We start from the raw sequence: 21,604 nt of genomic DNA, 5'->3' as shown, positions 1-21,604 counted from the left end.
ATTGCACTGTTAAAGAATTAGTTTGAAAAGGAGGAGAGGATCAGAATTTACCTAGGTGCTTGGGTAGGGTGCTGCTGACAGAATGTCATCGACAGAGCTGTTACTCGGAGCAGTTCAGTTTGTACACCTGGGTAGATCTGGGAGGTGTTTCGTTTTCCTGCTGACCTCATTTCCAGTAACTTCCTTGTTGCCCATCTTTGTTGTCATTCACTTAAATGACATTGCTTGCTGTTGAATTAGGGCCTCGAATGTTCCAATGTTCCCGCTTACGTAGGTTCTTCTCTAAGACCACTAACAATCTTCAGTGATGCTCAGATTCTAGGAGAACTTTGTACTTGTGTTGATCCAAGAAAACAGACAGTTGCAGAAGTTAGGATCTTGATGAAACGCAGCAATTCTCATTGCAGATGACTGTATTCTAATTGCAAGTGACTGTAGGTCACTTGACTCATTCAGCTGTCTTGTGGAAATATAAAATTGAAGTTTTTAAATATATTTTGAAAGAAAATGATGAACACTGTTAAACAAATGGTTGGAACTGCGCCGGTTGAAAGGGTGATCCCATATCTGGCAATGTTCTTCAGGAGGTTGTCTTTATTCCTGGCACTCATGAAACCTCTGGGATGCACATAACTAGAAAGGAAGATCGCTCCCCAGAGGCAGAATATCAGGGTATTTGAAGGGTTCTATATTTACCCAATAAAATATGAGTCTACTATTAAAAGTCTTTGAAGAAGTGATGTTGTATGATAGAAATGGGCTTCAGGTTTGCAATTTTGAGATCTTTTGAAGTTTATTATTTACAAAGATATTTATGGGTATAAAGGCTTTTAAAAAGCTGTCTGGTATGCACTTAGATTAGGAAAAATGTGATCCCTAAATGCCTTTCCTTACCAAAAGTTGTGCTGGTTAATATCATGATAGTTGTCTATGATTTGAGAGAAACTATTTTTCTATCAAGAGAAATTACAGTAAATATGAAAAATGCTTTGTGCTAGAGGCAAAATATTAAAGACTAATTAGGGTGCAGAGTAATGTACTTTAATTCTGGTTTGAAATCTTTCCTTTATGTGGTCATGAGGCTGATGGGATACCTTCAGGTAATGTTCTTTATTACTTTTTCTCTTGAGTAATTCCTACAATTTAATAAAATGTGTGTGAAATTCACCTCACATTTAGAAAAGTATTCTTGAATATGGGCATTTAATTTTATAAAAATCCACTAGCTTCAAAATTGAACCTTCTTAAACTAGTGCAAAGGTGGTAAATAGAAGGGCAGTCACATTGTGATTTCAAATGACTCAAAATTTGTTGGTGATAACTATTCAAATCCGCTGCTTCCGCTCACACCATATTAAGGAGTCGTGGTCATTTGGAGAACCCTGGGGTAGCCAGCCGGGGAGCTGCCGTCTGCCCTTAGGACTGACTGCAGTCTGGTAGTCAGTTTCAAGGTTCCAGTTTTGGTTCAGACTCAGTTAATAATTGTAGCCGTCTTCTATAAATGCTTTGTGACAAGATCATAATTGATCGTTATAAGCGAGTTTAAATAAAGCAAATAGCAAGCAAGATTTCTCACTGTTGGCATTTCTCAATGGGTAATTCTCATTTGAGGAAAAGTTCAATGTATTAAAGAACAGCTAGCATCATCCTTCACCTGTATCTACCAGATGCCAGGAGTGTCTCCCAGCTGTGACAACCAACTCCATCTTCAGCATTCCATTTCTAAAGAATGAAATAGCCACTGGGTGAAAGTGATGTTAAAAGTGTGGGGCCTGGACAGACGGCTCAGTAGCAAGGAGCATTTGTTGCTCTTGCAGAGGTCCCAGATTCTGTTCTCAGCATCCATCCACATCCCAGCTCACAACCATTCATAACTCCAGTGCCAGGGCATCTGATCTCCTCTTGTGACCACTGCAGGCACCGGGCACACACATGGTACACACACATACATGTAGACAAAATATTCATACATACAAAATAAACATGTCATGTATCTATAGATAGACAGACAGATACTTGGAGTGTGTCCCACCAAGAATCTGGTCCAGTTAAGGCAAAAGAGGATGGCTCTAGTCAACACATATCCATTGAACACTCATGATACTTTGGCTCCTACATACCAACTGCTATCATGTAATATGGCCAGGTGCTGGGAGTGTACTAGGCCCACTTGGTAGAATACTAAACCCACTGTGTTTGAGCCTGTCCCTGTCTTCTCCACTAAGTCAAAACCAGAACTGGAATCAGGGGAGCCTGCTGTGAGTGGCTCCCCAGTTTGGAAATAGCTTTCTTCCTCTTTTATGAAGGGAAGATTTGTAGTCAAGAAAGAAAGAAAGAAGGAGGTGGAGAGGGGGCACAGTGGTGAAGAACTCTTGCTTCTCAATGATGAGGACCAGAGTTTGGGTCCCAGCACCCATGTCTGGTGGCTCACAGGCACCTGCAACTCCAGCTCCAAGGGATCCAAATTGGTCTCCTGTCTTCTGCAGTCCTCTGATTATAGTACATGTGAACCTGTACTCAGCATGTGCACACACACATAAATAAACAGTAGAAGACAGACATTTTCTAAAAGAAAGTAGGAAACATCTAAAAACAGCCAATGAAAATCAGTTCCACCAAAGGGACAAAATTATATCCCAAACTTCTTAGTATATTCAAGGATCTGTGTATAAAGAGAGGGACTGCCCTTTTGTGTTGGTTGGGATAAAAATGTGTGATGATATTCTCTACCTTCCCTGATAGGACTTTTTCCTTCCTTGTATTGTGAACATTTTTTTTGTATCAATTTACTTCAAAGCAAATTCTCTTCTGTAGTAATTAGATTTCCCATCGTCTAATCTGAAGTGTCACCCATCACTAGGAGGCTGAAACATTTGGAAGTTATATTGGGTCGGGGGAGCTTTAGAGTTAATTCTCTGAAGGACTGGCAAGACTACCAGTACAAAGTCCCAAACAGCCTGAAAATAGCCAGATGACCCAGGACAAAGGAGAATGGCCACCCCTGACATCAGGAGCCCAGGGTTGATTGGACCACTGCTTTCTTGTTAGTTTACATCTGAATGGCTTACAACAGCAATAACCAACTGCGAGGGTCTGGTAAACATCCCTGCTCCTCTCCTTAAGAACAACCCCTAAGAGGAGTGGCCCGTAGAAGCTTCTCTAAGGTGTTTGTTCACTGTGACAAACTGCCCTCCTGTGAGGTTGTAACTGTGCGTTCTCAGGTGAAGTCTTCCTTAGACAGGCATGGCGGTTTGTTTGTATTATTTCATCCTTCGGCTGCCCTTTGAAAATCTGAATGGACCCTCAGCTTCCTTCTATCTCCTGAATGTCCTTTTCATTGACATTTTGGATATCCCTTGTGTCCTTGACAGTCTCACCTATAAATATCCCAAATCCTTAGTCTCCAAAAGTTAGTAATCTTCCCTTGACCTTAACTTTGTCCTAGTGCATAGAGTAGAAAGCCGGTTATTTTTTCCAGCTCGTTCCACATTCTCTTTAGACTATCTGAGCAAGAATGAAAAACAGATGCCAGGAGTAATTGCCCATTTTTTGACTTTTGAAGCACTCTTCCAACAAAAAATAAAGCACCAAGTACTTCCCAGAGATGAAGTGAGTGAGTTGGTTTTGACCTTCATGAAATTATCTCTATTGAAAGATTGTAAATCCTTTTTGTTTCCATTTTCATGCTCATTGCTTATGCATTAAGCATTGGATTAAATGAAGGCCCTCAGAGACATTTTTGACCAGTCTGTGATTTAGATCTGGTCCCCAGTTATGAACTTGGTAGCAAATTCTTGCAATTTTTGTAATGTGTATCAAACTCATAGTTAGGTATTTATTAGTATCATGATTGGCTTAATATTTCTGCTCCCCTCGCTTGGCTTTAACTCTTGGGTGAGCAGAGATCTTGCCTGCTTGGTTCTTTAGGGACCCACCCCAACACCAGCCTACAGCACAGTTCCTGATAGACCATAGGCACCAAATGAGAAGTGAAGAGTCAGGCCAACAAGTATTCCCCGCAGAAGGAAAATGATCATGGAGTCGTCACATCAAAAAGATGACATTTGTTTTGTTCTGTTTTCCCTAAATGAGAGATTGTTCCTTATCACCGGCTTCCATCCCCTGTGCTTCCCCTGAATCCGTGCCCTCTAAGCGGATTTCCTAGCCATTTTCATCACACTAAGCGTTTGTTAGGCTACACAAAGGCAGGAGAGGAGAGCACGCTAGACGACCTCTGCTCTAGTGCAGACCTGAATCAGCACTGCCGGCTCCAAGACCGGGGTCTGGAGCGGTGGGGAGGAGCCAAGGGCTGGCAGCGGATCGCTGTTTCCCAACCAAGGCACCGTCTGTGTCTGAGTCAAAGTCTCTGGAGCTGCAAAGCCATGGCCTGCAAACCCAGCAGCCCATCCCAGGAGGGGGTCTAGCCTCTGAAGTCAGGCCCATCTGGACTACAGGTCACTTTCTGACCTCAGAAAAGTAGTTCAGCTCCCAGGAGCCTCTGCCCCTCTTGAGGAGGACAGTGACGTTGGCAATGCTATTTGGCTTTCAGTACAGGCTTGTGTGCTCACCACTGTTCTTTGCGGGCCTGTGTACATGTGTGCATATGTTCATGTATGTGGGTGCACATGTGCGTGGAGGTCAAAGGACAACTTTGGGGGTCAGTCCTCAGATGTAATCCACCATGTCTTTTGGGTTTGTTTCCTTTTGTTTTACAGTCTCTTGCTAGCCTGGAGCTTGTTAAGTAGGCTGGGCTGGCTGAGCAGCAACCTCTAAGGATCCACCTGTCTCTGCTTTCCCATTGCTTAGTTCTAAGCACCTGCCACCATACCGACCGACGACCACCATACGCCTTCTCACAGCGTGTTTTGGGATTTGAACTCGGGTCCTCATGCTTGCAAAACAAGTACTTCACTGATGGAAGTGTCTCTCTAGACTTTACCACCGTTAAACACTATTATATTTTAGGTTTTTGCACAAGTATCTATTAAATGTTGAGCATAGTCCCCAGCCATCCTCTCTTTTCTTGCCTTTTCCTCATCCTGATAGTTCTCTGTCTCCTGGACTTGTTTTACTTCTGTTCTCCTGTCTTATGATTTTATGCACCTATATAAAACCTAGGAACCATAATAGTTGTCTTCTGGGGGCTGGTTTAATTTTATTATCTCCAGTTCCAACCATCTTTCTGCAAATGATATAACTTTATTGTTCTTTATGGCTAAAAGAATTCCATTTTGTATATATAATGTACCCCATTTTCTTTATCTGTTCCTCTGCTGTAGGATAAATAGGTTGGCTCCATAACACAGTGATTACAAACAGTGCAAGGATCTCTGTGCTGTGCTGACCTGGAGTCCTTTGCAAGTCACCGCCATTTTTTAGCAACCTCATTTTGTCTCCATTGTAGAAGTGAGTAAACCAAGGCTCAGAAGTTAGATAACTTGCAGATAGCCAGACCCTGGAATGTAGCTAGAGTGGAACCAACCTGTTCAGACTTGCTGGTTCCAGGACTAGCCTGGCTCTGAATTCAGACTTCTGAACATAGACATTGCTCAATCAAATAGTTGCTTCTTTGCCGCCCTTCTTGGAAGATGGTATCGACTAAATGACTACTCCTGCTCTGAGTTGGAGGCAAAAGTAATGTAAGGCTGTCCAGGAAAGAGGAAAGTTAGATGGGGATGTAGGAGAAGGAATAGCATAGATTTTATAGGAAGCCTGGGTTCCAATTTCTTCTTGGCTTTCTCAGAAGCTGTGTAGCTCAGCGTCCCTCTGGAGTATACCACAAGCCTGACTCACAAGGGCTTTAATGGAAAACCTTCAAGTCCTCCCAGCACAGGACTCTCCTCAGATGCTCTGTCTGAGGTTGGGTTGAAAATACTGATGCCATCAGACTGAGGTCATCTAGCGCTGCAAGAATGGATTCTTTCTCTCTAGTCATTTAGAGAATAAAAGGGCAGGAAAAGCAAGGTCTCAGCACTCTGCCAGATTTTACTAAAAGCAAAAGTAAAAGTGTGTGTGTGTGTGCACACACACACACACACACACACACACACACACACACACACACACAAGTTCACCAAGAGACATGCTCCCCAAGGTGAAGAGATGACCCAGAGCTGATGTCTACATCTGCTTGAAGGGTCAGGATTGTTGTGTTATGTTTTTCTTTGTTTTGCTTTATGTTTGGGAATTAGATGAATTCTCTTTCTCCTTCAGAATAGGGAGCCCACCAAGTCTTTGTTCTGGAGGAGAAGAGTCAGAAACCTGGCCATCTTATTAAATGTTTAAGTATATTAATCTACCTTAAAGCCTCTTTTCCCTGACTACCTACCAGGGATCCATCTGTCCCCTGTGACTATACAACTTAATGCTAATCATCTTTTCTGACCCCCACTCTGCCTGAGCTGCTTGGACAAGGACCCAGGCAGAGCCACCTGAGTCTGGATTATCCAGTGCCTCAAGCAAGTTTCAGGACCATCTACTTAAGAAATGGAAATTGCCATACACCTTTCTTGGTGCTTATAGTCTTGGCTTCACACCCTTGAAGCCTAGAGAAGCCAGTCCCAGAACATTCCCAGTAGGCTACTAGGAAGTCTTCCCACCAAGAAGAGTATTTACATACCTTTCTGGGTGGAGAGAAAAATCAACAGGTCAGCGGGAGGCATCTGAACTGGTCCCTTATTTACCCAGTGACACCTGTGTCGCTAATGGCTGGGCAGTGAGCTTGTTGGGACCTTTTCACTCAGTTTTTCTCCCTACTGAATGTGTAAAGAATATGTTGGAAGCATTTGCTAGAAAATAATATAGAAAAGGAGTAGCTGTCAGGCTTTTTGCTTATTAATTTATTTCTTCAGCAGATATTTATTGTGTGTTAACTATATCTCAGCCATTGTTTAGTCACTGTGGAAAAAACAGTTAAAAAGATATTAAAGTCCCTACCATACTATAGCTGTAAGGATGATGAAGGAAATTAAGAAACACATATATGATCAAAATAACTCCAGATTATTCGTTTTGAGAAAGTGTGGTAATATTCATAATCATGAATATAGCGTTGGACAATGCCGCATGTTACACACCGTGTATCTCATTCAAACTATATAAGACTGGGTACTAATTCCACTGTCGTGAATATGGCCCTAAAGAACAACTGTCACATGCTAGATTCGTATCAGATGAATACTTACCCTATCGCCGCCCTGCTTTCTAAAATATGAACCTGCTATAGGGAGACTTACATTTTCTTCTTCACCACTAGAAGCTCAAAGCCCAATAATTTCAGGTGCATGTTTACCACCAATAACCTGATGTTGCATGAACAAACCGTGGTACTTAATCCCCCTCTTATAAATGTTGGCATTCAGAGATGATCAGCAAATAGATCAAGAAGCTGGCAGGTCCAGAGCAGGATCTGCAGTCTCTATCTGTCTCATTCCAGGGGCCACTGGCCTTCCCTCCTCCACTCTGCCTCTCCCTGGGTGCTACACCCAGGATACCAGATACGGTGAAAGAGTAGAGGGGTCTGTTTCCCTCAGCTGTGGGCCAGAAATTTCCCCTGGTGTTGGGTTGGCCTTGGTGACTAAAGAATTTCCCCGTCGGTACAGGAAGCAGCACCGCCCTGCCTTCCAAGACTCATCCCTGCTGTCAACTTCTTGTTTATCTCTGGCTCTTCACCATCTCTCATCCCATCCTTACTCCATTCGGGCTCTCCTGTTCCTGGTACAGTGTCATACATCTGGGCATCAGCAGTGATAACTCATTCATCTAGGGCACACATGCTGAGGGCCGGCCACCTTCCCAACACTTTGCTAGAGGAAGACATGGGCGAAGACACAGTGTCTCTACCCTGATGCAGGGGACAGTCCACTAGACAGTACAGACGGATCGGACCTGTGTGAAAAACTGTCGTTAGACTTGCCATCTGTTTCCAGAATGGTGTTTTCTTCTCCTAATCCAGCAGCACGTGCTGAGCTCCAGATGAAATTCCATGGCTGCAGTGAGCTGCAGGCTTCTGCAGCTGAATGGGTAGATTCTGTATCCCCAAAGCTGGAGTTCCCACTTAGGCTTCACTGCCATGCACCCCAATGTTTTCCATGCGATTCGAGAGGTGAGTGGGCAAGGGAGGCCTCCAAGCAATCTCCTCCGTGCTTCTCCGGAAATTAGTCACATGAACAGTGTGTGTTTATCTTGGCTCGAGAGAGGCCCTTGATGTCATTGGATGGAGATGGGAAATATGCATGTATGTGCAGCATTCAATACAACAGGCTGTTAATAAACTTGTTTTCAACAGAGTCGTCAGGGCTGGGGCTAGAACCTGGGTTCCCAGGCCTAGGAGCCTCTGCCAGATGAAGTCAGCAATGATGTGGCCAGATTCTGCCAGCAGGGACTTGTCAAGGCTCATGTAGAGAATGTGAGGCCCAGGGGATCCAAGAAGCATTTGCAAGGGCAGGATGGAGCCTGCTGTTAGAGTTCTCACTCTCAATACAAATAGCTCTAGCCTTCTCCCAGAATATGTCCTCAGGTGCTCAAGAGTGGGTGTGGGCCCCTGGAGTTGGACTTTCTATGTGAATTTACAGCGGCACACAGTCTTTGCTAACTGGGCAGTCTGTCCTGTCTGCTTGGGTGAGAGTTGGCTTAGTCTCAAGGTGATCTGCTCAGTCTTAGGGCTTGTGGGATATTCTTAGTAACAGTGGGATGGCTAGATGAATTTACCATCAAATCATTAGATAGCTAACTTCCTTCCTCATCTTTCGGGGTCTTGCTGTTGTTTTTTTGTTTTTTGTTTGGTTGGTTGGTTGGTTGGTTTTTTGGTTGTTTTGTTTTGTTTTGAGACAGGATTTCTCTGCGTAGCCCTGGCTGTCCTGGAACTTGCTTTGTAGACCAGGCTGGCCTCAAACTCAGGAATCCTCCTGCTTCTTCCTTTGGAGTGCTGGGATTAAAGACTTGCACCACCACTGCCCGACCCTTCCTCATCTTTCTAACTGTTTGCCTATCCATCTATTCATCCACTCTCGCATTTAACTATTTATTCCTCCAGTCGTTGTTTATTAAGTACACATCATGTGCGAGCCATTAGCCTAGGCAGTTCCTTTCCAGATGCAGTGTTACACACACACACACACACACACACACACACACACACACACACACACACCCCGCCCCCAGTCTTCTGATTTTACTTTATGTACCATAGTGAATTGCTACCTCACAGGGAGAGAGAGAGGGCTCCTGCTCATGGAAGATCCACACTGACTTTAATCTTTGGTCTTATCTTCTGTGTTCTAACTTTGAAGTGCCTGTCCTTCCTGGCTGAGCTGGGATCCCTCTAGGCTCATAGCTTTGATGTTTGTTTGCTCTGTGTTCAAATCCTGACTCTGCTACTGTCTTACATTGGCTAATTTACCTTCATAGACTTTTAACTCATCTTTGGAAAGTAAGAATACCATCACCTAACTATAGCACAGTTATAAGGATTCAGAGAGACAATGTCTTACGGACTGATGCTTTTAAAATGACTGCTGTCTCCAACAGTAAAAAGTAGGAAATCACTTAGATGTCTGTCAACAAATGACTGGATAAACAAGTGTTACATTTGTAGAAGATGCTACTGTTTGCAATAAGAGGGAGCAAAACTTTGATATATAAAGCAGTGTGAATGGATCTCTTATCATTATGCCAAAATAAAGAGACAAAAAGGTACACGCAGCGTGATCCTATACATCTAAAACTCTGGATAATGTAAATTTACAGTGACAGCAGACAGTGGTCACTTGTGGGTCAGCTGGTTTGGGAAGTAGATGGAGAAAAGAAAGAAAACGAAAAGTCCAACCTTCTCGAGGTGACAGGTGGGTTTGCTGTCTTGGATATGCTAATACTAGTAGAGGGTGTACCTATGTCAATCAAATTGTATCTGTACTTTAAATGTGTATAGTTTGTTATATGTCAAATACCCTGCAAGTGAGGAGAAACTGCTTTTCAGCAAACAGGAAGGCATACCAGTGGAGTCTTCCTAAGGTTCAATAACTTGCCTTGGGAAGTAATTGAGCCTTCTGGCCAATTACTGTCAGACGACCCACTCACTATTAATTATGCACAATAAAAAGGAATTAAAGGCAGAGATTCAACAAAATCCAAATGAATGGTACCAGAAACTCAGTTCCACAAACTTGCTTATGTCATCATCTGTAAATTCCCAAGGGTAGCATGTAATATGTAGTTGCCACTCGGTAACTAATGGTTCTAGCTCTTATGGGATGGAAGTTAGGGAGATTGATTAAGACTCGGCAGTCAGATCTGGCTCGGGAAAGCTGATTATTCTTGTAGTTTCTCAAGCAAAGGAGTGAATCCATAACCTGGGCATTTGAGTGGGGTCGGGTCTGCCACACTATAGGTATTCAATCCATTCATTGTACAAAGGTGCCTGGGTGAAGGAGCTACAGGAAACTGATACTCGGGCTGTGGTGGCTTCGGGAAGAAGTGCATTATTTAACAGATGACACCTCACAGCTTTACCTAACTGTGATGCAGGGCTCCTTCTGCCTTCACTGGGCGTTTCCTTTTTCTCACTTGTAGTTGGGAGGCTCTATATCTCAACCTTACGTAAGAACCTAGCAGGAGCTTAGAACATTGACTTCCCTACCACCTTGGGGTCCCTGGGAAACTCATTTTCAGCACTGGCCAAAGAATCCTACAGAGAGAGAGAGATTGAGATATGAAGTCCCCATCCTTACTGGTATCTCTCAAGGAGTTCATGATTTCTTCCAGAATTGATAGCTTAGACTGAACACATAAGGCCATTTTTAGTCTCTGTCTCATGTTCCATCTTTCGGCAAAATGTTGTAGGCATCAGAGCCCAGAACAGAGAGGCATTCAAGGAAGGACCTGAATGCCTACCAGTTAATTTCCCCAACCATCTAGCAACTCTGTGGGGTTTTTTGTTTGCCTTTTTTTTTTTTTTTGAGGGATCAAACAATGTGGGTCAATTTGGGGTTAGGCTACACAGGGCTTTGAAACCTCCATCTCCTCCTGGATGCCATTACTGTGTGTGTCCAGTCAAGAGTCCATCTTGATGATGGATGGGCTGTAAGAAACTGCTCTGCTGAGATCCAGCCATTGGGCAGTCCTTCTGAAACAGGTCGGCTGTAAAACATGGTTTCTGACTAGCCACACTGGGAGCCTCCCTCCCACAGTTCTGCCGCTCTTGCTCTGCACAGGATTTATGATTCAAGGAAGTTAGTTTTTCCTTTCTAATCTATAAAATGAAATGAGTAAGGAGTCTTGCTTAATGGAATAACTAACTGATAGCTGACATTTCAAGGACCACTAGAATTATTATTGCTTGGAAAGTCGTCAGCAGTTGATATGAAAACATTTTTCTAGGCAAGACCTAACTGAGGAAATAAAACTAAGATTAAACCCTCAAATTCTTGTCCAGAGGTAGCAGAGCAAGAACAATAGAATTCAAGGATATAAGTAGAGCAGAAACTACGTAGCCCAAGCCTTGCATCCGACAGTCAAGATAGCCTCCAAGAAAGTACAAAACATGCTGTCAGGCCGTCAGAGGTAAGGGACAGATAACTCACGCTGCCACTCTTCTGGTGACGTCAGGGGAAAGTCTCCCAGTTTCCAATGGCCACTTGCACTGGGAGGATATGAAATAGATTCCTCCTATTTGTTGTAAAGCAAGAATAAACAAGGCCGTGTTTCCCATTCAGAACATGACAGTGGTAAGAGATCATGAGAAATAATTACCGCTGTCACAGTATGTTCCATAACCGTGGTGACGTTTGTCCTTTTGACAAACCAGGGCCACAAAGAGACATCTTACAGTGGTTATAGATGTGTATCTCTGTGTATTTCAGCTTTTCCTCTGTGGAGCTATTTTTGGGATGCTTGAAAGTTTATGATTACATTACATATTAAACAGATTGTTACTCCTATTTTGGAACAACTGTGCTTTTTTCTTTTTTTTTTTGGCAGTAGTAAAGATTGAACCCAGGGCCTCAGGCATGCGAGGCAAACTCTCTTCCAATGAGCTACGGCCTTTATTATTATTATTATTATTATTATTATTATTATTATTATTATTATTTGCATTTAACTTATTTTAACATAATTTTTTTTTACTTTTTTATTTTTCAAGACAGGGTTTCTTTGTGTAGCTTTGGCTGTCCTGAAACTCACTTTGTAGACCAGGATGGCTTTGAACTCACAGTGATCCACCTACCTCTGCCTCCCAAGTTCTAGGATTAAAAGTGTATACCACTGCTGCCCAGCCATAAAAATAATTTTTATAATTTAAAAAATATTTATGGACACATACATTAGGAATTCTTCCTGAATGCTGGCAGCTACTACAAAGTAATTGGCAAGTTGTATTACTTTTAGTTTTTTAATGGCCAAAGATCTCCTAATTAGTATGACATTCTTTTTTATGCATCCCAGTTATATTTGCTTAAATTCTATTTTGCACAGTGTTAACACAGCAACCATCTTTCCTTTGGTGAAAATTATAAGACTACACTTCATTGATCCTTCATTTTCTATCTCTTAAATGAAACTCCATAGGTACTGCATTATGATTTCAGATGAAATCTGGATACTTATCATTCAAATGTTGATAGACATTATATATTTTTATTTATTGTGATAATGTACATAATAAGTGCTTCCAGCTTATTTTGTCTTTTCCCACACCCCACCCTTTATTTTCTTGACTTTTTTTTTTTTTTGAGGTCTTCCCATGTTTCTCATTTCCTTTGCCTGACACAGAACTGTAATATATATTTGTATTCTTGACGTGACTATCCCACAGTTGTTGATGTCCAGCCGTAATGGGTTCCTTGCTACTTGTTCTAGTCTGAGCTCCTGTGAAAGAATCCTGGCTGTGCAATATATAAAATGGAAGTTCATTCGCTTGCAGTTGAAACCTCACGTATTGCTACCACACCACAGTGGCATGGTGTTCATTGCTACCACACCACAGTGGCGTGGTGTTCTGCACTTGATGACGAGTTCACCGTTTCCAGTGGGCTTTTGACTTCTGTCTGTTTTCTTGGAGCCTGGCAACTTCAGGATGTTGACACTGACTGGCATCCAGTGGGGGATTTTTTTTTTTGCTGCCTCCTCACATGACAGAAGGCAAGAGAAGGGATGAACACAGTAGTCCTGAGTGGCAAGAGAACAGAGGAGAGCGGTCTCTCTCCTCAGCCTGTCTTAAAGCAGCATTAATCAGGGCCTGAGCACCTGCCACCAGCTCTGCCGCCATCATTGTTCCCTTGGATACTATGTTTCTGATGCATCAATCAGGAGGCAACCATCGTTCTACAGTGTCGCCTTTGAAGTACTCAAACCCCTTCAACGCCAGCACCTTCACACCTGCTGCACTTAGTGATGGCTGCGTCCTTACTTATTTTACCAGCTATCCTGCTACTCAGAATGCTTGTTTCCAGGTGTGATGGTGACCTTATGACCCTGACTGTGAAGACTTAGAGTGCCCATGGAAGACGTTTTTTTCTCCCATCTTAAGTACCCCAAATCTCAATATGCTTCTGAACAACCTCACTTGGTTTGAGTTTGTATTTGCTCAAGCCTGTGCCTGATGCAGTTCTGGACAGTTTTTCTCTGCTCACCCACTCTCTAGCTCTTTCTCTGTTTTTTGAATCACAGTTTCAGTATGTAACCAAGACTGAATTCGATCTTGCAATCCTCCTGCCTCTGCTTCTCCAGTGTTGAGATTACAGGTGTGCACCACCAAACCCAGTGTTAGTTTCTCTTAACATTTGGAGGGGGAGGGGCAGGTAGACAGACAGACAGATAGATAGACAGATAGACAGACAGACAGACAGACAGACAGATAGATAGATAGATGGATAGATAGATAGATAGATGAGGGAGAGAAAGGGAGAAAGAACCTGTGTCCATGTAACCGGTGTCTGTGGACATGCACCCCATGCATGTGTGGGTACCTGCAGAGGCCAGAAGAAGGTGTTAGATTCCCTGGATCTGGAATTACAAGTGGTTGTGAGCCGCCCAGTGTGGGTGCTAACAACCAAAGTTAGTCCTCCAAAAGAGCAGCAAGTGCTGTTAACCACCTAGCTATCTTTCCAACTCTTTGCTCCCCTTGTTGGACACAGATTTAAAAACTGATTCTCAGACTTTCCATTCATGGATCTCCTTCCTTAAAAAAAAAAAAAAAAAAAAAAAAAAAAAAAAATGAGAAGAAGACGTGAAAAGTGTGATTGAAGTTTTTTGTTTTCCTTTCTTACCTATTTCCTAACAGTGTCCAAACAGGGTTTAGGAGAACTTTCAGTGAAGTAGCTACGAAGTTAAAGAGTGCTTCAGGAAAGGAAAGGGAAGGCGTGGGGGGGGGGGGTGTACGGAGGGAGGGGGTAATGGTGAGGCAACACCAGAGGCCACTGCTGCAGCTTGTCCCATCAAGGGCCTAGTGTGCCACAGGGGGAGCAAGGTTTGAGGTGAGAAGTGGGGCCTGCTGGGGTGCTCAGAGCCTCCCTCCCCGAGAGCCACCCCTACTGAGTGACTCTTGTGTAGGTGGTGTCCTTTGCGCTTGTTGACCTCAGCATCAGGTTGCTTCTCATGCATTCCTCGAGCAATAGGAAGAAGATCCTGAGCTGTAACGGGAATTCTGTGATAGTAAAATGTAGCATCGATGGCCCTAGAGTAGGATGTTCCAGAGAGAGAAGTGACCCAGTATCCACAGCAGCTTGTCTCCATGGAGACACAGCAGGCACCACTGAGTCCTCCCATCCTCTCTTGTTGCAGCTCTCCTGCCTGTGAGTCTGTTGTCTTAGTGAAAACAGGAGGAAAGTTGTGTATAGTGCTTAAATGTCAGTGGGGATGTATTGTCTGACTCATCTTTTTCCCCTACTGATTCTTCACCATAATTCCAGAGAAGTGTTACCAAAGAAGAACATTTGGTCCCAACCTGTAATGAAAACCACTCTCAAATTGTCAAATTTGTTGAGACACAGTGGAGAACAGTGGAATTGGGGGCTGGGGAGGGAGAAGGGAGTTACTCAGTGGGTGTGGGGTTTCTGTGTGGGAGATGAATGATTCTGGCGATGATGGCATGGGAATGATTGGACAACAGTATTGAGGTACTTCATACCATTGAACTGTGCACTTTAACATAGAAGCTGGTAACTTTTGTTACGTGCATTTTACCGCAAGATAAATAAATGAGAAATTGAAGTGAAATAACACAACAGATAAAGTCACTGTGAAGAATTGAATCAGTCACCTCAAGATCCCATGATTTCTGTTGGGAATGAACCAGGACACATAAACTGTGATTCCAGTGGAGAACTTTTGTCAAGTCCAAGTTGGTGCACAGATTCTTCACAGCAAGATATATATGCACACTTCCAAAATATACGTATAACCAAGCCACATACTTAATTTCCATCTTTGGAATTCAAGGTTTCACGATTAGGACTCTAAGCTGCTCTGTTTCCTATTCATGGTTTTAGCAAGAATTGTAAGCTCAAAGAATGAATGGTGACTACATTGCTTATAATCCATCAAATATACAGGGCAGAGTATAATCCTGACACACCCATGGAGATAATGAGAAGAATGAGCTTTGAAATCAGTGTAGATTTAAATCCTGGATCCACCTTTACTCTAGAACAGCATGTGGTTTAATTGAGCCTCGTTATTTATGATCCCATAATCACAAATTTGCCTCCTCACCAACATATCTTCGCAATCCTCAAATCAGCATACGTAGTATTTTCATGGCCATTAACAGACATACATAGAGAGACAAAAACCAAGGTAATATTTGGTCTTCATACCATACTTGAGATCATACCACATGGTCTGATTAGTATTATATTTTCACATTTGGTGCTTTTTGCTGGTGCTTTCACTGTTCAAAGCCGTGTCAACAGTTGTGATGTACCTCTTTTTCCCACGGGCAGGAGGGTCGCTGTTTATTTTATGGAGAAAATATATATAGATACTCTAGTCAGGTACGCCTTTGAGTTCAGTGGGTTAGTGAATCCATGATACATATTTTTCAAGTGGTCTGAGGCAGAAATCCCCACGAACCAGGGTAATGGACCAATCAGGGGATGACACGTCAGCAGAAGGTTGTGGGATGCTGGCTTCTCCCGCTGCTCATTCATTCAGCATTTGCTACAATGTTTTCAGAGCTCAGCTTCTGTGAAGGAACAGAATCCACTGCACTTTACGTTGCCAAAATACCCTCTTACTTACAAGCACACTTGTCTGTCTTTGCTGTGGCAGGGTACATGGATGTTTAATGATTGGTCCCCTATTTTCCATAGATGGGGAAGGAATGCATTTTATTATGGCCCCATTAAAGCCAGACATGCGCATGTGACATAATATAACTAGTGAAATGTGAACAGGAGCCATACACATCACATACGGGTAGAAGCCTTTTGAGAAGGTTTATCTCAAACCTCCCTCTCCTCTCCTGCCAGCCCCAGGTAGGCACATAGCTCCTCCCTCACCTACCTTCCGGCCTGCCGAAGAGATGCTTTATGAATAAAGAATAAGACTGGGGTGTGTATAGTGTTTCAATATCCAGAATACATGAAGACCCTCTTCAGCCGCCAAAGAAAGAGACAGCTGAAGGGAAAATGGGGAAGGGAGCAAAATAAACACTTGTCCAGAGAAGACATATGGACTTTCTGTAACTGAAAAGATGATCATTGGTCATTAGAGTGGCACAAATCCAAACCTCAGAGTGATCCTACCATCCTACCTTACACACTCGATGAACTAGCTATGATTTTTTTTTTGGTTTTTCGAGACAGGGTTTCTCTGTGTAGCTTTTGGAGCCTGTCCTGGAACTCACTCTGTAGACCAGGCTGGCCTCAAACTCACAGAGATTCACCTGCCTCTGCCTCCCGAGTGCTGGGATTAAAGGCGTGCGCCGCCGCCGCCGCCGCCGCCGCCGCCGCCGCCACCACCACCCGGCTAGGTATAATCTTTTGAAAGTGGACTCTACTGAGTGTTGGCCAAGCTGTGGAGGAATTGGAACCTTTGTGAGAAGGAAATTGGTGCAGTCGCTGTGGAGCAGTCTGGTTGCTCCTCAGACGGTTTAAGAGAAACGCCAGGTAGTCTAGAAAGTCCACCTCAAGGTCTATAGCTCAAAAAGCTGGACGCAGATATCCAAGCAGATACACAACAGAATGCACTGAAGTATTCAAAAAGTAAAAACAGCCCAGGTTCCCTCAGCAGGTGACCATGCGGCAAAATGAATGTCTGTGTATGTCTGTGTATTTATGTACCTAGAGTTCTTCCATAGACCCTGACTATGACTGCTACTCCAGCAGCCACTTTGCAGTTTTGAGAATAGATGCCAGAAGATCCCTTTTACTAGGTACTGACCCACCCTAAACCACTCCCCTCAGGCCATCACTAACAACTCAGCACAATTATCATCTCCAGGGTGGTCACTTGCAATAACAGCAACAGCGGATTGGACGTTTACACAGCCTTGCAGTTCCCAGTGTCTTTTCATTCTCTATTAACCTTCAGTCAGCACGGTCACTTACTGTGGTTTTAGAGGAGGACACTGAAATGCAGAGGTGCGGGTAGCGTGGCCTTGAAGCTGAAAGCTTAGCCTCTGTCGTAATCAAGACTCGACATTAAACGTCAATGCAGTTCCCTTCTCCCACACTCAAGTCGTGCATCAACCTTGACTGTTCTTGAGCAGCTTTCCCCAAAGTGGAGGCTGTTTTCCCCCTTCAAGGGAGAGCCACTGACCACCCCTAACACAGACTGATAATCAGTGCAGCTTAGAAACAGAACTTATATTAAGGCTTGGGGAGTTGTTCTTACTCATGAAGGCATGAGTATATAATGTTCCACTTACTTTTCTTCGACTTTGGGAGACCAAACAGCTGGCAGTACACAGTAATTTTAAGCATTCTTCTCTTCTCTATTTTGTCAGGGGATTTAGAAAGGAAACAGGAGAGGAGAAAAGAAAAAGACAGGAAGGGACACTTCTGGGGACATGGAACGTAGGTCCTGTGAGCCAGACTCAGAGACTAAAGATGCACATGTGGTCTAAGGTCCACATGGGGCCTTGTGCATGAGCTTGTCTGACCGTGCGATCTGTGGGGACCAAAGAATTCAATTAAGGGCCACTTGTTATCGTAGCCCTTGAAGGACTCTTTAACAGTTCAGACCCTTTATCCTTTAGCTCACCCACTATTTTTGTTTTCAAAAGTTTGCCAAGCAAACGGTCCACAGATGTTTCTTTTCATTTTCATTTAAAACTTTTCATACAGCATATTTTGGTCATATTCTTTCCTCTCCTACAAGTCCTCCCAGATCCTCTCCACCTCCCTTCCCACCCAACTTCATGTTCACTCACAGCCCCTTCCCGTCAAAAAGACTCACAGGGAAAAGACAAACAAAAACAAGAATCAAAACAAACTATAACAGATAAAATTGATAAGACAAAATAAGTGCCAAGAAGTTGCTGGTGATGAAGTCCTAGAACCAGCCTCCTGTACTGCCTGGCAAGTGCCTAGTGGTTAAATCTTAGGAACTGTGCAAATACTGTGTGAATCTGTTCAATCGAGTCATTAGAAAACTTGAGTCTCGCCGGGCGGTGGTGGCGCACACCTTTAATCCCAGCACTTGGGAGGCAGAGCCAGGCGGATCTCTGTGAGTTCGAGGCCAGCCTGGGCTACCAAGTGAGTCCCAGGAAAGGCGCAAAGCTACACAGAGAAACCCTGTCTCGAAAAACACCAAAAAAAAAAAAAAAAAAAAAAAAGAAAAGAAAAAAGAAAACTTGAGTCTCATCAACTGATAGTTAAATGAGTCATATTAAGAGCAGGGAGACAAATGGTCCAAACTCCCTTCCTGGGTACTTTAGCAAGTTGCCCATGAGGGGAGGAGTTTCACTGTGTGGGGTGGGCAGACATGGCCTGCACAGTGTATGCCTAAACATTCCTCCTCCTTCCCTCAGCAGGGAGAGCACTGGGAGCTGGGAAGTGCTACCCTGAGTTCTTATCTCCTTGAGACTTTGTAACACTTTAAAGATTTGTTTTATTTCATGTGTATGAATGTTTGCTTACGCACCACATGGCCTGTGGAGGCCAGAAGAAGGAATCAGATGCCCTGGAACTGGATTTATAGACAGCTGTGGGCTGCCACATGGGTGCAAACCCATGTCTTCTTCAGGAGCAGCCCGTACTCTTATCCACTGAGCCATCTCTCCAGCCCGCCCTGTGTTGTTTCAGTCAGCCCCTTTGGGGCTTTGGCTTTATTCTAGCTTTGTATTTGGATACTCATTTGCTTTTGTCAAATGCTCTCCCAGAGTGGAGCCTCCTCAGCTTTTGTTCATTACATGTCCTCCACCCCACTCCTCCGTCAGTTTCTCTCATAGAGCAGCACTTGTGTGTGTCTGCTTGGTTTCCATCACACAATACCACAGATTTGGTGGCTTAAACACTGCTCATTGGTTTTTCACAGTTCTGGATTTCAACAATGCGAGATCAGGTTCCAGGAGGGTCAGCTGGTCCTGGTAAGGCCTATTGCAAATGGGGTCACCCTCTCACAGTCTCATGAGTCATCTATCACATGACCTTTTCTATGTACATGCATACCTGGGGAGACTCTGTTTTCCTTAACTGTTACCCATCTTTATGACCTCAGGTAACATCAAATACACCGTTAAAGATCCTGTCTCAAATGCACTCTCACAGGGACTTGGGGAGGCAGTGAATGAGTATTGAAGGAGATATTATTTTGCCTGTAATATAGACAGTTATGAGTCGGGCATGACATTGACTCAAGCTAAAGCCTGATCCCTCCCCATGTTGGTTGCTGTGTTAATCACTTTTCTGTTACTGTGATAAGACACCATGACTAAGGCAACTTACAGAAGAAAGCCTTTATTTGGGTTTACAGCTTGTGCTATCTAGTTGTGTGTCAGCTTGACACAAGCTAGAGTCATCTGGGAAGAAGGAACCTCAACTGAGAAAATGCTCCTACCAGATTGGCCTGTGGTGCAATTTTTTTTTTTTTTTCGAGACAGGGTTTCTCTGTGTAGCTTTGGAACCTGTCCTAGAACTCACTTTGTAGACCAGGTTAGCCTCAAACTCACAGAGATCCACCTGGCTCTGCCTCCAGAGTGCTGGGATTAAAGGTGCACACCACCACCTGGCTTGTGGTGCACTTCCTTAATTAGTAATTGATGTGAGAGAGCCCAGATGACTGTGGCTGGTACCACCCTTGGGCTAGTGGACCTGGGTGCTATATGAAAGCAGACTAGACAAGCTATGAGAATAAGACAGGAAGCAGCCCCCCTCCATGGCCTCTGCATCAGTTCCTGCCTCCAGGTTCCTGCCTTGAGTTCCTGCCCTGATGATGGACTATGATGTGGAACTGTAAACTGAAATAAACCCTTTCCTCCTCAAGTTGCTTTTGGTCATGGTGTTTTATCACAGCAATAGAAACCCTAAGACTCTGTTCCAGAAGGATAAGAGCCCGTTGTGGGGGGAAGCAGCAGGCATGGCAATGTGAATAGGATGCTGAGAGCTCATCTCTTGAACCACAAGCAGAGAGGAGAGAGAGAGAGAGAGAGAGAGAGAGAGAGAGAGAGAGAGAGAGAGAGAGAGAGAGAGAGAGAGAGAACATGAGGGAGCACTGGGAATGGCATGAGGCTTTTGAAATCTCAAAGCTCTCCCCAAGTGTTTCCTTTATCAAGGCCACACATCCTAAGCCTACCCAAAAGGTTCCCACCAGCTGGGAACCAAGTATTCAAATGCTCAACACTAGGGGGGGGGGCATTTCTCATTCAAATCACTGCAGTTGCTCTGTATGGTGATATTTTATTTGTACTGAAATGTGATTTTATTTGTATGTTAATAAATAAAGTTGCCTGGGGGTCAGAGCTAATAGCAAGCCATAACAGAGCTGGGTATTCGTGGAGTATGCCTTTAATCCCAGCACTTGGTAAGCAGAGCTAGGTAGGTCTCTGTGTGTTCAAGGATACAGCCAGCATTGGAGACACACGCGCCTTTAATCTCAATACCAACCATAGAAGACCTGGAAGTCTCTACAGACAGGCAGTAATGAGGCAGTCATGTGTTTGGGTTTACAATCAATGAGAAGGCAGAACAGAAAGACTATATAAAGACAAACGCACAGGAAGTAGGTCTCTTTTGGAGAGGTCTCTTAGCTGAAGAGGCTAGCTGCAGCAGGCGGTAAGGCTCTTAGCTCTGATCTCTTGGCTTTCTTCTTTGCATTGGTTCTGTGTTTCTTATTTAATAAGACGGCTGGTTACACCTACAGCTCTGTATCACCCTATAGCAATGCTTCAAGGAAAAAGGTTGTCCCTATCTTAACATGGATGTACTGATTCTCTAAGAGAGAAAGTAACTTCCCTGGCTATATACAAATGGTGTTGAGTCCAGCATCTGCATACAAACAAACCAACCTGAGCCCAGAAACTCAGCCATTGTCGGAAGCTTCCATATTGATTTTCCTATATGCATGAACGTGAATTTTGTCTGAAGACAGTATTGAAACTTTTGCCAAAAGCGGAGAGGCATGTACACATGTGTAAACATTCCCTAGACTATTTTATTTAAGAATC

General features: G+C 43.7%; 1 protein-coding gene across 4 annotated transcripts in view; it reads left to right on the top strand.

Annotated features, from left to right (window-relative positions):
- Window positions 1–21,604, top strand: part of Prickle2 (prickle planar cell polarity protein 2) — a 342,866-nt gene that overhangs the window by 255,861 nt on the left and 65,401 nt on the right. The gene's annotated exons all lie outside the window — the stretch shown is intronic.

Source organism: Peromyscus leucopus, chromosome 3 (assembly GCF_004664715.2).
Source record: "Peromyscus leucopus breed LL Stock chromosome 3, UCI_PerLeu_2.1, whole genome shotgun sequence".
NCBI lineage: Eukaryota > Metazoa > Chordata > Mammalia > Rodentia > Cricetidae > Peromyscus > Peromyscus leucopus.
Note: the sequence above shows the minus strand (reverse complement) of the source record. Positions and strands in the feature narration are given on the sequence as shown.